This window comes from Marmota marmota, unplaced genomic scaffold, assembly GCF_001458135.2.
Source record: "Marmota marmota marmota unplaced genomic scaffold, marMar, whole genome shotgun sequence".
Classification (NCBI taxonomy): domain Eukaryota; kingdom Metazoa; phylum Chordata; class Mammalia; order Rodentia; family Sciuridae; genus Marmota; species Marmota marmota.
Window position 1 is genome coordinate 6,986,580 of NW_026000206.1, and position 12,925 is coordinate 6,999,504.

At 49.4% G+C, this 12,925-nt stretch overlaps 1 protein-coding gene across 2 annotated transcripts in view; it reads right to left on the reverse strand.

The window, feature by feature from the left end:
• Ctbp2 (C-terminal binding protein 2) overlaps positions 1-10,879 on the reverse strand; it is a 91,174-nt gene extending 80,295 nt beyond the window's left edge. For both annotated transcript variants that reach the window (XM_015498379.2, XM_015498378.2), the window contains exon 1: positions 10,776-10,879. The gene's annotated coding sequence lies outside the window, so the exon portion shown is untranslated. The remainder of the gene's footprint in view (positions 1-10,775) is intronic.
• Positions 10,880-12,925: the final 2,046 nt, after the last annotated feature.

A 12,925-nucleotide genomic window follows, 5' to 3' on the forward strand; every position in this document is an offset into this window, starting at 1 on the left:
AGACATCCTCTGGAAGACACTCCTTTTTAAAAGGGAAGGTCCCTCACCCTCAACACGGAAAGGAGCCCTCATAAAGAGACCTCTTACGGATGTGTATGAAGGCCAAGCTTGACTGGCCAAAAAGCCTTGGCTTGAAGGAGAGCACAAAGGTACTCTGCTACCAGGGGAGGTGGCAGAAAGATCCCTAGGACTGCCCAGGTCCACAGTCACTGTTTCAATCTGTCACTCAGCTGGGCCAGGGTGGGGTGGGAACCCAACCAGGATTGGTCAAGCTGGGCTCTTCCCAGAACCAACAGTCCTAGCACTCTCGAACCAGATGTATCTGAAATACAGATGCCACACTGTCTCAGGCCCATTCCTAAGGACCCCAAATTCCACAGGGCAACCCCCCGCCATGTGTGTAACAGCAGATCTCTCACCAAGATCACACAAAAATGCTACGAGCCTTCCTGTGCTGAAGAATGGAAGCTATTAACTGTGTTACTGGCATGCACAGATGTTGTCTATTTCTAAAAATTCCCAAATAGATCAATTAGCATATTATAAAGAATTTACTTCCATTCTCCCTTGACAGATCATAAAAGCCCAAACATGACGCTCAGTTTGAAACTGACAAGTGTATATAGCAGGAGGTTCTGTATGAACTGCAGACAACAGCAAAAGAAAATGGTATTTATCATGATTAGACACCTAATTAATTCTAAGAGTAGAATGTCAAAAGCTATATATACATTTCTTTAGTAACCGAAGTTCAACATCAAACAAGTCACTTCTGCTCTGCAAAGGGAAGTCCTAACATTTTTCCAAACATCTGTACCCAGCAATAAGGGCTATTCCGCCTGCTTTCTAGGTAAGTTAAGACAGTAAAAGCAGAGGGTAGTCTGGGTAAGTAAACGAGTACTCGCAGAAAAAAAAATAAAAAAAGGCAATACATTTTAAAATTAAATCAGCTTAAATACCACAACATACTTAAACAGGGCTCTAGGATACTCGCCCATCCCCTACCGTGGCAATTAACTCAATTTAAATTAAGAATTCTCGAGTTTCCACCATGTGAAAATTCTGGAGGCCTTTTGTGTTTGTTCGATTTGGGTGGGTTGGGGGGTGGCTCTAAGGCAGGCAGGACATTATTCTGAAACTTTAGGCATTGTTCTTACTTGGGTGTCTAGCAATGGCCCTGGGGAGAGGGGTAAAGGAGATAAGGGCAAGAGGAATAAGAGCGAGAATAACAGGCAAAACCAAAATTCAGTTAATAGATGCAGAATTGTCCTTCTCCCCATTCTTGCAGAATTCTCTTCCTAGACTGCAAATCAAAATCTGCATTTAAATAGAATCTTTTTAATGTAGAAAAGAGGAAGCCCTAGGGTACAAAGGTATTGCATTCAATATCTATGGGCACAACATTGCATTTTAAACGAGATGCCGCATTTTGAAATTTACTGAATATATTATACACTCCAAAATTGTCTTGTTATTACTATTTTTACTAAATTCTCCTTTCTTAATGGGTTATGTTTCTTTTACGGCTAGGACTGTTAATAAAAGTAATGTGATATTACATCATTCTATCAATTTCATCGAGAAAAGACTACAGGGTCCTGGATCTCAAAAGCTGTGGGCTCTGATAATTCCAGCCATTATTCAGTGTGAGATTCAAACAGTCTGAATTCATTAACATTGGTTGTTATAAATCTGCATTTTTAGACTTTGCCATAAAATGCAGCAGTCCAAACCCAGTGACCTGAATCTAACAGCCTTTCACGTGAAGTGGTCGCGTTCACCAGCTTCTGCCGTGGCTCTAGGGATAAAGCCCCATGTCCTCTCCTCTCCCTGGATGGACAGAGATGGGAGTGATGTGGGTCCCAGGCCTGCTGCGGTCTGAAGGTGTCCCTCACAGCACCAGGTGGACAGAGTCCCCAGACTCAAGTGCTGATGGTTCCTGGAATTGGGCACTTTAGTGGGTAGCAGGACTGGGTGAGGCTATGGTCCTTGGTGGCTCTAAGCCTTGCCTGTCCTCACAGGTCCTCTGCTGACAATGTTTGGGCAACTGCGAAGATCTTGGTGCATCACCAGGAGAGTGGGGAGGAGGCCCATTATTAGACAGGTAGGGTCCAGTCAAATGCACACACCTGGGTACAGAACAGGCCACTCGGGCACAGCCGCTTGGCACCAGCACTTCACCTTTGCTGGGCTTCCACAGTATTTCCTTCCCAAAGTAGGCGAGAACTGGGATCCAACACAGGACATTGGGGAAAAACCATCAGCACCAGGCTGGTAGGAAGTGGGTACATCCCAGTCCCAGAAAGAAAATGGAAACTTCAGAACCACCCAAGGTAGGTGAAGCTGGGGAAGGCAGATGAGAGCTCTCCTCTGTCACATCTACTAACTGCTCATGCTAACACAGACCACGGTGCTGCCCTGATGAAAGGCACCCTTCCTTCCTGCCAGCTTGGGATGGGCCCATGCAGAGCCTGCGCTGTCAGCACTGATGCTGCAGCCATTCCTCCGTGAGGTCCTCACCCGGCAAGCCAGGGCCTTGCTAAGCCCTCTCCAGGATGTTGAACGGGCACAACTCAGGTTATACACCGTCATTAACCCCATCCTGTGGGCCAGCTAAGGCACGAGGCACAGAAAGGTTGTTTTCCCAGGTCAGTGGCATCAGAAGCAGCCAGGGTCCAGTGGCAAGAGCATCTCGTGGTCATGCCATCAGATTCTGCTCTGTCCACCGTCAAGCCCTGGGCATTATGATCGCCACTGTTCCCGTGCGAACACAGAAGGAGCCAAAGCCATGGGGCTACGGATGGGAGCGACTGTCATGAGCAATTCCATGAAGAGGAGCCAAGCCGCTTCCTGGCCACGTCTACTGCAGCATCAATCTGCTCCGTTCAAACACGAGCACAGAAGTCTTTCCTTTCCGGCCTTGAACAGGCCTTGCAATGCTGCCCTTACGCCTGTGGCAGATCAGAGCACAAATCAATATGGATGCTCCTTCCTGGAGGAAGCTGCAGCCCAGCTTCGTGGTTTAGAGGTCATCTTCTGCTGTAATTAGGGAGCGGCAGCGAGTGGCAATTGAATTATGAGAAGCTGGAGCACTGTATACTCATCCGAGTGAGGGGCTAGGACTATCAGTTACACGCACAGCAGCACCAGCTGCCAGGCCTCTGGAGGCAAGGTGAGGCAAGCAGCTGCTGAGCTGGACCCACGGAAGGAATTTGAATCACAGGCCACCTAAGCATTGGTGCCAATGGATCTGGGGCTTTGGGACTAGGGGAACCAGTTGGGCCTTTGTGCCGTCCTTATGGTCACAGCTTGATGTACCAGTGCAACTGACCGCCCCCTCACCTACATGGCTGGCACAGGCGTGGCAACCCCAGATGATGAGAGAATGCAGCCAGGTCCCCTCGCCACACAGGGCTCAGATTCCCCACTCAACCTGCATGTAGGAGAGCCAGGCACATACCTTTGCCTTCCCGTGTGGAGGAAAGCTCCAGAACATGGCTTTGTTATTTCGGAACATGTACACTCCCCTGGACAGGTAGTACAGCGTGCTGGTTTGCCTTCTGTCTGTGGAAAACACTCCAGGCTACCACAGAGCAAGGCAGCCCTCCCGACAGATGCTGGGATGGGCTCCTGCCTGCACCCAGCCCACTCCACACCCCCACCGGCAGCACCGCAACCCAGATTTACTCATTCAAAAAATACTTGGGGGCACCTGCACTGTTAAGGTCCCCCAACAGAAAATTGTGGAGATAATAAGTGCAACGGACACAGGTCTGCCTTGGAGGGCTTGCAAAAATCACTTTAGAAGGTTCTATGTTATCAGAACTCTACCCCCTAATCCATTAATCTCACCCGAAGCTCAGGAGAACCCAGTCAAACAGAACAAAATCCAGCTATGGGCTCTCATGGGACATGAGGCCACTTTCCTGCACTCAGGGCACATAAGCAAGGGCCTGAGCAAGTGAGGTAGGTGGGGGCGCCCAGGCAGAGATCGCAGGATGCACGGAGAGGCCAATCCCAGGGTTCCTGATGCAGCCAGAGACAGAGAGGAAGCCAAGTGTCCAGGAGCACTGGAGTCGAGGTCTCCTAGGACAGAGACCCCGTCTCTTCTCTGCCCATCTAATCCTGTATTCTGGGAGGCCCATGTTGTGGAACCGAACCGCTTTCAGTCAGCACGGGGCAGGACACCATGAGCAAGCCCTTGGCCCAAGCCTCTCCCTGGGAGAGAGGCACCCGTCCCCGGCTCTGGGACCCTGTCTAAGGCCCAGTCCTATAGACCTGCCTCCCCAGGCCCCAGAGGAAGCCATCAGCGGGCTACCAGCTCCAGCTCAATTCTCAAGGAGCTACAGGGTCTGCCCCATGCAGGATGGTTTCCATTGAGTTAAAGGCCCTATGGTTGAATGGAAGAGGGAAGGCAACCACAGGTAGAACAGGTGTCGTTTCCAGTGACAGGACCAGATGCCTCACCACAGTCTCGTTTTCTACAAAACTATGTCGAAAGACAGCAAAACGCAGTTCTGAGAAGTCCAGGCCCTCTCCAAGCAATCCAGCTGGAAGTCCACAGGGACACCCGATTCACCAGCCCAAGAATGGACGAAGGGGAGGGTCCTGTGTGGGAGCCGGTTACCGAGTACATGGATAGAGAAATGGAAATTCAGCACTGTGGTCGGATGCGCTGAACTGCTACTTGTTCACGGGTTATGTTTTTTATCCTCGCACATTAACATTTTTTCCCTAATGTTCTATCTTTTTGCCATATATAATTAATTTTAACAGCCTCTGCAACTTACCCCACAGGTTGTTTCTGTTTCTTTTAAATAGTGTACCGCTGAGAAATTGATTTGTTTGCGCCGCGTGCCTAAAGAAACCACATTATGAAATATGTATAAATGTCACTGTTTGGGCCGTTTCTCAGGATAAATACAGAAGAACGTCCCACTTTACTCCTTACATGGGAGTCCGCTTGAGGAAGAGGTTCTCGTGGATCACCCATGTTCCCACACACACAGAAACCAGTGAATTAGGCAGCATTTTCTTTTAAAACCTGCTATTTATCCTTAACTGGTGCAAGTCTAGGGGAATTATCTTAATTGCTACATGGAAAGAATGAATTGCAAAAGCGTTCAGTTAACCAAGACTTTATTTGTAACAGCTTGGGGCCAGGTGGGAGTTGCCAAGTTTGCCAAAAATAAATGAAATCAATCAATAAATAAAGCAAACCTGTTCTGTCAGTGTCAGGTGGATGCCAGAGAAGGAGGAAACACAGGCAGCAGCACCCATCTTTCTGCACCAGATAAAAACACCAGGCTGGGGACCCACTTTCTACGAGGGCCCTTTCCTAGAATGTTAGTTGAGAAAATACATTCAGGTTTTTGCTCTTCAAGCAATACTGAAATTAGGAGTAGAAATGTCACTGTGACGAATTCTGAAAGTACCTGGGTACTTTCCTATCATGTGGGCTGGTTGAGGCCAAATCCTCTTTCTAGCACTGTCTGGATTACCTTGAGCTTATGCAACTCAGGAGTTGTTGCAAGCTCAAAGTTACGCCCTTTACACTTGAACCTGGGCAAATCCCTGGTATTTCAGTGAGGTGATGGACGCCCCCCCACCCCCACCCACGAAAACCCAACTACGACTGCCTAAAAACAAGGCCATGCTTAAAACAGAAGATGCTACTGGTCTCCTGCACTCTATGGGCAGTCATAAAACCAGGAATGGTAACACACAACCACTTCACAAAAATGCCTGCGGAAAGACAAATCCCTTTCCTGTGGCATTAATCATCACACCCAGGAACTTGACTCCAGATCCAACATTTTAAACAAGAAAGCTCATTTCCCTGTCTCCTCATTTACACACCAACATGTGCACCCTAAACCTCCTCAAACTTCAACTTCACCCTAAACACAAAACTCTCTTTCAACACAGTAGGACCCCCACCCAGCTGCACCCATCTATTCCCACTCTCCCCTGCTCCAGCAGGCTCACTCCAAGCCTCAGAAGCTCAAGGCCCGTGCTTGGTTACTGACGTTGGCCTCTGGTTGTCCCACAGGACGGGGTCGTGGTTCCTGGGTGCAGTGGGAAGACCAGTGCTGGGGCAGGAGCTCAGAGGGCCTGCTGTGCACTGGAGCCCTACCCACAGCCACAGCGTCAGGGGCAGAAGCAGTCTACAGTCATCCCCACTTTGCATGACCAATGCCAGACACTCGAGAAAGAAACTTCCAGGCACATCTAGACCAGGGAAGTTGGTCACCGAGGGTCCTTGATATTGTTGACATAGCAAATCACACCACCTCAGTGTTTCTGTAGGCTCCCTCCAGGCAGGGGAGCAGGAGAAACCTGGGTTTGGGGGTACACCAGCAATACCTGAATCCCAGGTGTACAGGAAGGTCCTAGGTACTGACAGGAGGATCTGTGCACCTAGCTCCTCACACAGGAAATGGGGATCTTAGCCCAGGTGCGAAAGACCTGGGGAGGGTGGGCCACACACCCACACTTTCCAACATGGCATCCAAATCGGGTGCTTGACAGTGATGTGCACAGAAGTCCCCAAGGAGCCAGAGGCCAGCGGGCTTGCCACCCTTCCTGAAGCACTGCTCAGAGCCACCCGTCGCAAGGAGGGCCCTGCAGTGGGACACTCACCCTAGCAGGCAACCTCAGGAAGCACAGGTAGGCTTCTGCTGCAAGGGTAACAATGAAAATCGAGACCTTCTGTTTCACTCTGCTCCTCCTGACTTTGGTTGGAACCAGCAGCCGGGGTGGGTGGGTGTCCTCTATAAACAGAGCAGAAGACCAAGCCCACCGGGAGCAGCCAGGGCTGATCCACCAGACCTGGAGAATAAAGGGGGGTTGGACTGACGGTGGCTCTAGTGCTACTCAGGAAGCCAGGCTAGGACTCAAGAGTCTATGCCTGGGGGCTGAGAATGGCAACGGAGTGCTCAGATTCTGAGGCACAACCCACATCCTGCAGGCCCAGGAGTAAAATCCATCCAAATAAGACCCACGATTTCAAAGGGACCCTTTACTCCTCAGAGAGGGCAGGCCAGGGTGGCCAGGGCTCTGCAGCATGGCTGCGGGCTCTGCCTCAGCCTGCTGACTGCTTCTCATCTTGACAGTCCCCCAGAGGTGAAAGGCCCCAGGACCATCCTCTGACCTGTGATTTCCAACATAGGCAGTTGTGCCTCCGGCCTCAACATTGGAGCAGGATCACTCGCCCCCAGGTGGACATACTGGCTGACATGGAGCACCCAGAAGGCCCTGGGAGGCTGCAACACTGGGACCACAGTGCCCATGGCCAGACACCACACCACTCCACAGTCCACGCCACCAGGTCCTGAGGTTTAGGTACTGTGTCGGGAATAAGAGAGTGTTGTACTTTGCCTTCCATTTTATCATGTCTGTTCTGCCAGAAATGGGTCAGAGATCCTGACTAGGGAGAGGACCTTGGCTGGCACTCCAGAGCTCCCGCTTCAGACGGTCAGCACAGCCTGGGTCCCCTGACCGGGCAGGGCAAGGTCTCCCACCACCACACACCGAGTGACCCTCAGATTGCCACCTCCAGGGTCCTTGTTAGGCAGGTCAAGCTTCCACATCATTATTGCAATCTCTCAGAGCCCTCAGTGTGCACAGGCCGCCAGACGCACCGACACGTTGTGTGTTTGCGAAACCACAGCTAGCATCAGACCACCATCACTGGACATAAAGGCAAAGGGCTGTGACTTGCCTTCACTCACTCACAGACATTCAGCCAGAGGGGCTTCTTTTTCTCTGACACTTGAGTTAAAATTACAAGATAACTAGATGGCTGCACAGAGCACAGCTTAATGACAACAGTATAAGAGAGACCACAACACAGGCCAAGTGATGAGAAAGTTAACTCCCGTTCCCGAGAAGCCAGCAAGCTACAGTGCACACTGGGTCTTCACTGCATAACCGACTGCAGAGAGGACAGAATGCAACAGGTCTGAATTCAGCACGTTGCCTTTCATTATAAATCACAAGATAAGCATTCCTTGGGACCAGAAAGCTGACCTGTTTGATGAAAGTTTTCATAAAAGGCCACAAACTAAAATATGAAGCCTGGTATAACAGAAATCTAATGCTATTAAATTAGGACATGCTCAAAACTACCAAGAATGACAAAAGTGACATAAAAATGGTTCTAGTGCCTCGCACGTTTGCCATTCTGAATTCATGACTTTGATGGAGTTGTGGATTTTTTTTCATCGGCCTCCTTCTGGGTCTCCATCAGGGATCTCAACAAAGGAGTTGAAATTGCCATGCGGTCCTTTAGGAGACAATTTAGCAGCCAAGGTGTTGCTGTACTTCGACTACAGGTAGGTCGAGGGGGTGGCTGCCCGCAGAGTGGGGCACATCCTACTGGGCATGATGCCATGCTGTAGAGCACACTCAGGCTTCCTGGAGACATGAGAACATCATTCTGAGGGGTCTGCAAGTGTAGTCGGGGGAGAAGGTCAGCCCTGGAGCGGGGGCAGCAAGGCAACCTGTGTGCAGACTATGGAGATCACAAGGCACCATCTCAGCACAGTGGCCAAGCTCCAGTGAGGGCCAGCTCCATGACTGCTTGTCCAAAAGGCCATCCAAAACTCTTTCTCAGGTCAGGCATCCCTGGAATCCCAGCAACTTGGGAGGCTGAGGCAGGAGGATCAGCAAGTTCAAGTCCGCCTGGGCAACTTAGGAAGATGCAGTCTTAGAACAAAAAGCAGCTCTCCATCCGCAACACGAAGTGGCGGGGGGGGGGGGGGGGACAGGGGAAGATAGCAACAACAAAAAGCTCTTATTCAGAAGTATGCCAGAAACCCAGGTGTGCTTGTAAACACCGTACAGGCTGTGTCGAGGCACACTCGGGGCTCAAGAAGCATCTGCTAACGAGTGTTGGGACCTCATTCCGATACTGGATGCATTGGTAGAATAATTCTTTTCCTCCGAGATGGGGACCAGTGCTAAGCAGGGTCGTGAAGTGGCTCCAACTTGAGTCAAATGAGGATGCCATCATTCACACATGTATTTTAAAAGTACATTTTGTCCTTTGCTACATCCTTATCTTTAGGCGAAATGAGTTCACAGCCCCAGCCCGAGTACCCATGAACACCCAGCACCTTCCTCGGCAGGGCTGGCTCTCCAGGGGGGCACACCCGGATGAGTGCAGGCAGGAGTCAGGCACTGCCGGTGCTGGCCCACGGCATGGTCGCCTCAGCAGACCTGCCCGTGACACCTCCAGCCCCAGCACTTGGCACAGGAATTCAGGCACGCCAACCCAGAGGACTGTGCCTCTGCCTGGGAATGCCGGGAAGGTGCTACGAGGGTCTTTGGGATAACGGGAGCCAGAGGAAAAGGCACACGTTGGCCTTGAACGGCAAACTGGATGGCGACGGCTAAGCTACCACAATGTCCTCGTGTTCCCCTGGAGAGGCCCCAATGACCCTTCGCTGTTCTAAGACGCCCAAGGGCTCCCTCTGGAAAGTCCCTGGACGTGAGGGCCACCTCTGCTGTGATGGCTTTTGCCCTGCAAACCTCGTCTAAGTATTCCTGGGGAAGGTCTCCAAGTCTCCAGGTCAAATTAAATCCTGGGGACCATCTTGGCCCACCTACTCAACTGACAAAAAAAGGTTCTATCACATGACCAGAGGAGGCCAGGCTACCTGCTCAAGGTCATCGTCCTGCTGGCCCATCTGTAGGCGTAGGCTGGGGGCAGTGGCCTTGCCCTCTGCCCGTCTCTACCACTTGGAAAATGGGGAAGACAGCTGGCAAGACCTTCCCAGTCCCAACCCACTGTCTGCTGTGCTGAGCCTGACAGCTCAGCCCCCCAGCGGCTCATCCCGCCACACGGGACTTCAAGTTGCTAACGCCTCCACCAACTCAGGAGGCCAGACCTGAGACAGCAGTGGAGAGCCAGACCCTCCTCCTGGCCAGCTCCAGCGTTCTCCTGTTGGACACCGAGAAAACTGGCTTAGACTTTTCTTGCTTTTGAATGACACTGTTCATTCAAGGATAGAAGAGGGCTTTTTAAAAAGGCAGGAGAAGAAAAAAAATCAATCCCAAAGATGTTGCCACTTGGAGATCTTGAGTAATACCACACCGTGTGAATGGTTGAAGGCATGTTAAAACTAAACTCCCAACCCCAAACCTTGCAGCAGGTGCAGTCTGATCTGTTATCAATATTCTCTCTACCACACTCCAAAAGAGTGTGGGCAGAATTGAATGCTCTCTCTTGCCTATACCCAAATTCCCAACCAACTCCCCCAGAAAAAACATTCCGTGTTAAGACAGCCCAGAGGTTAGCAAGTCTGAACATCTAAGCTGATCCGCGAGTTACCCTCACCAGCAAGCTGCTTTCTTTATAAAAACGTCCATTTAACTGTTTTACAAGGGGCTGGGGTGGCATGAAACCATCTCCCTAATTCATTTTTACTCTTTTTAATTAATACATCAAGAAGTCCTACCACTATTTCCACCCTGACTTGAGTTCCCTTGTAGTATAATTTCCGTTGACTTATCTCTATAGCAGCAGCAGCAGCAATCACTTTACGCTGAACTGTACTGCTTCAGAGTTAATTACATGTATTTTGCTTTTGATAAATGAAAATACCAGATGCAATTAATTGAAAGACAATCAATATGATCCTGCTATTAGACATCCCGGTGATACATCCAGAGGCTGCCGCGATCCATAGTCATCAACTAATTGAAAACACGTTCCAAAGGGGGTTTTAGAAAACTGAACTTTTACCTGGAGATGTTTTACAATAACTCACCAATATAAATCTGTCTGCAAATTCTACAGTTCACGCGACAGGCTGTCCGTCTTCTTAAGGGGATACAGCTTCATTGGCTCAAAACCATTTAAGGTGGTGGAACCCTGAAAGCAAAATGAATCAAATCAGTGACGCTGAAGCAGGGGTGTTGTTTACATCTTAGCCAGCCTTTAATTGCATCTTCCAATGCTTTCGACTCTACGCTAGCTACCGAGGTTATTAAATGGTTTCATTAAAAATACTATTTGTCTTGCTGCAGTCGCACACCAGATCAAATCAACCAGTAGAGCCCCAGAAAAAATGGACTCTTTCCATCTACTGTGACATGAAGCCAGGAGGGCAAGTCCAGAAGGCCAGGTTGTGTCATCGCCAGGAAAATGTCATTTAGCTTTCTTTACATCTCCAAGTGGCAAGCAAAGGGACCAAACAATCAATACCTTCAAGCAAAAAGTATTACCAGCTGTTTTGAGAAATGCAGAATTATGGAGCACAATTCATAAGCCCATGGTTTCTCAGTGCTATTAGCATAAATGCTGACAACCGTTAATCTACTGTAAGTCTGATGAACGGTTGCAGTTGTCCATTAATAGAAGGTCATTTTAACTTACTACTGGAATTGATTACTCAGTTAAGAATTCAATCCTAATGTTCAATAAAATCGCACTTTCTTAGCAAATGCAGTATGAAGTGAGGTGACGCATTAAACAGCACTCACATTTATTTCACTGTACAGGAGTAGAGAGGAAATAGATGGTACCATTCATGCCATCTGAACCACTTCCTACACACACAGAGCTGCAGGAGGAGAGTGCACCCAAGTCCCTCCTGGGGTTGACAGAAAAGGCAAAGGTCCGGGAAGCGGCGTGGCCAGGGGGCTGTTCAATGGCTTTGTAATGCAGAAAGAACTTTTCAACATGGGTGTTGCTATTCAACACGAGAGTCCACACAGCAAGGTGACCCTTCTCCAGCCTCAGGAGAAAGGACAGGACTGTCACAGCCAGTCCTAGCCATGCCCCACCCCAACTTCCTTACAACCAAGACACACAAAATGCCATGTATCACCATGACCAGCTCTAGCTACACTCCAACTTTCCAATCATTCACAACTCAGGAAGCTATGGATTCCTAATGGTTCTCATGTAAAACAGAGGCTGAGCCCTAGGACCCAATCTTGTGTTTTTTTTCAGGAAGTCACAAAGAAGGACCACAGGACCTCCCAGGTCCTCCACCCACTTCAAAAGAAAACCAGGATCCCGTGTTCACCTCACTACTTCACTTTAGGAGCGGGGCTTTGGAGTGAGACCGCCAGCTCCACTCCACAAGAGAGCCCAGGGCAGGAAGGTCTCTGAGGAACCACCCCACGGAGGCTCGAAGCCCTGGTGTAAAATGGGGTCCGTCTGCATAAACCCCAAGTCCTCCCACATACTTTACTCCATCTCTGTCAATTCATGCCACATGAATAGCGGTTACACTGTACTTCTTAAAAGCTGTACAATTTTTTATTGTTGTGCTGCGTTTTATATTGGGAGGTTCCCTCCCAACAACCATTTTCAATCTGAGATGGGTTAAATCCACAAACGCTGACTTTGTAGACATGGAGGGTTAGTTGTACTTGGGCAAAGGGTGACCTCTATCCCCAAAGTTATCACCCAAGATTAAGAAAGACCTCATGGTCCTAAGCACTGTATTATAATGGCATTATAACCCCCAAATCTACAATTTAAAGAAAGTAGAGACAAAGCAGACATCCCAGCCTTTTAACATGAGAAGAAGGGAGGGACTAGCACAGACTTTCAGTAGTCCCCAAACCTATAATGACACAATCACCAAGAGCCAAGGAACCATCTCCTGTTAAAAACAAAAACAACTGATACTGGAAATTACAGCATGCTAGGCAAGCTCTGTCACTAAGCTACATTCCCTTTTTATTTTTTTGGTCTTGCTAAGTTGCCTGGGCTGGTTTTGAACTTGCTATCCTCCCACCTCAGCCTCCAGAGTGACCAGGATTACAGGTGTGCACCCCCATGCCCAAGGAACCAGGTGGGGGAGCTTCTCTGGAGAACTTCTATCCACACTCCCAAGTGCTTCTCAAAGGTATCTTCTGTTACCGCTTCCCTTCCAGGCTGCTGTATACCCTGCCCATCTCCGAG